General features: G+C 41.5%; 1 pseudogene; it reads right to left on the bottom strand.

Annotated features, from left to right (window-relative positions):
* Positions 1–672: 672 nt before the first annotated feature.
* On the bottom strand, positions 673–1,068 carry LOC105741772 (annotated as a pseudogene).
* Between the last annotated feature and the right edge of the window lie 1,779 nt (positions 1,069–2,847).

Below are 2,847 nucleotides of genomic sequence, written 5' to 3'. Positions count from 1 at the left end.
GTTCCTTCTCTTTGTCATTTTGTATACCACTGTCTTCTGACCTTTGGTGTAGAGCTTAGATAGAGTTATTACTTTAGCACCAGGTCCAGAACTATGAAGTTCAGATTCCTCCAGGTGGGTGTTGTTTGGATCTGGCTACTGAGCTCCACTTCTTTCTTCTGCAGCCATTAGAGTTGAACCCTTTATGTCTCTCTGGCAAGATGTTCTGCTACTGAATCAGCTGGGTGGTTTTTGCCTCTAGCCTCTTTGTAGGGAGTTCTGCTGAAGGATTCTGCACTGGGCCTGCACTTGGTTGAATGAGGATCTGCGGGCCCCAGGCAGTCTCACTTTGCTGGGCCTCGCTCTGGGTCTGTTCAGGATCTGGTGTACCCCGGGTCATTTCACTCACCAGCCCTGTGCTCTGGGTCTATTCAGGATCCAGTGGGGCCGGGTAGTCTCACTCACTCGCCAGGGCTGTGCTCCTGGTCTATTCAGGATCCTGAGGGTCCAGGTTGTCTCCAGTAATTTCTCTTTCTTTTCTTTTCTTTTCTTTTCTTTTCTTTTCTTTTCTTTTCTTTTCTTTTCTTTTTTTAAGGTTTTACAGTTTATTAATCCTCTCGTGAAAAAAGTTGCAGTCACTGCCGACAGGCACAGCAGAATCTCTCCTCCTTTTGCTGTTCTCCAATCTCCAGCTCACTGTTTGCCAGCACCAGTGCTAGCCTTTGTGGTGCCCCTGACTTTCTTCACTCTGTTCTTGTGTTCCTTCCGCTGCTTTCTTGAGGTCTTTTTCTTCTCATACAGGCCATGTCTTGCAAGTCTATGTTTGGGCTCATTTTTCTTTGCATAATCCAGGGAATTATAAATCATGCCAAAGCCAGTCGTCTTGCCACCACCAAAATAGGTTCTGAATCCAAACACAAAAATGATATCTGGTATGGTCTTGTACATTTTGGTGAGTTTTTCCCGAATTTCTGTCTTAAGTACTGTTCCTTTCCCAGGGTGAAGAACATCAGTGACAATTTGTTTCCTTTGGAGAAGCTGGTTGGTCATGAATTTCTGGGTTCGGAGAGTTACTGTGTCATTCATGATGGCAACAGAGGCTCAGAAAGCCTGGGAGGAATAGTAATTTCTTACAAGTAAAATACTAATAAACATGTTTGTATTTTATTTCATTTTTTTTTAAAGCAGGACAGTCCTGTGACTTTTTTCTTTTTCTTGTGTCTTTTTTTTTTTTTTTTTCATTTACTACTCATTTAAAAAAAAACAAAAAACCCTTTTACTTCTGAGAGGGTATGGTAATAATTGGTATATCATCACAAGAAATATGTATTTTTAGGGAAGGGTCTACAGGGTTTTCAGGGTCCCACTGTATAGATCAGACTCCTAGTGATCCACCTGTTTACAGCCTCCAAGAGCTGAGATTACAGGCATGCACCACCATGCCCAGTCTCAGTTGTTGTCTCAGCACACCCCCTGGGGGTGGGGCTGGCATGGCAGGTCTGGGGATTGAATCCCTGGCCCCTACACCTGCTTGCAGGCTCTTTAATCCACTCAGCTATTTGGCTGGCCCTTCATTGTCTTTAATGGGTCACTTCCATGATTAACTTGCAAACCCTTTGTTATTTATCTAACAAGTACTTAATTGAGTGCTGGCTGGAAATCCGTGTTCAGCACTGTTGTAGGTGTTATAGTGAACACAGTGAGGAAATAAAAAGTCCCTGTCATGGAACTTACACTCTACTGGGCCAACTAAACAGGTCAAGCAAGTAAAATAAGTGATGTTAGATTTTGAGAAGAATTGAGAAGAAGAGCTAGATAATTGAAAAGGGATGATGATGATGATAATGATGATGATGATGATGATCATGATGATGATGATGATGATCATGATGTGTGTGTGTGTGCGCATGTGCGTGTGCATGTATGTGAGAGTGTTGACATTTTAGATGTGATAATAAGGGAAGTCTCCCCTGTGAGGGACACATTTCATAGAGGTCCAAAAGAAATGAGAGGTTAAGTCTTGAGAAGAGTCAGAGGCAAGGCCAATCTGGGCAGAGGGAGGGATCTCTACTCTAGGTATTTAATGGTGATTCCAGGGCTTGAGTTATTGGAGAGCTCTGTGAAGATCTGTTTGGCTCTGTTGGTCAACCACAGTTTCATAAACCTTTCATTTTTCTTAGCAAGCTCTCTACCTACCCTCTAGAGATTCTAGGATGGTTATATTGGAATAATCTGGAAATTGTCTTTTCTACTCTTTTAGGCCTTTCTTTCTTTTTTATTTTTATTTTATTTTATGTTAATTTTGAGACAGAGTATTACAGGAATTTTGTTTCTCTTCCCCCCACCCCATTTTATGTATTTGGTATGAAGTCTCACTACACAGCTCAGACTAATAGTAATCCTCCTGTATTTAGCCTCTCCAGCACTGAGATTACAGGTGTGTGCCACCTTGCCTGGGCTTAGTCAGGGTCAGTGTACCTCAGGGACGGGGACTGTGTGGCTTGAGGGGGCAGAGATTGAACGCTTGTCCTTGTGCTTGCCAAAGCAGGTGCTTAGTCTACTGAGCTATCTCGCTGACTCTCGATTTTCTTTTCTATGGTGCTTCAAATACTTCTTTACCTGGTTGTATTCCTCTACCATGCTGCCATCTAAGTCCATAATTAAGATGGTATGTCATGCCTTTTCTCTTCTTTCTTTCTCTTTCTTTTTTTACTTATTTTATTTTTTTAATTTTAATTTTTTCAAAATTTTATTGATAAACAGATAACAATGAGACAGTTTCAAATCAAATCAGAAGTACAGTTTCAACAAATAATACACTGCATATATTCTTCTTAGTGGTTAATTGCTGTACAACACGCAGACTTG

Source organism: Octodon degus, unplaced genomic scaffold (assembly GCF_000260255.1).
Source record: "Octodon degus isolate 3935 unplaced genomic scaffold, OctDeg1.0 scaffold00022, whole genome shotgun sequence".
Classification (NCBI taxonomy): Eukaryota; Metazoa; Chordata; class Mammalia; order Rodentia; family Octodontidae; genus Octodon; species Octodon degus.
Note: the sequence above shows the minus strand (reverse complement) of the source record. Positions and strands in the feature narration are given on the sequence as shown.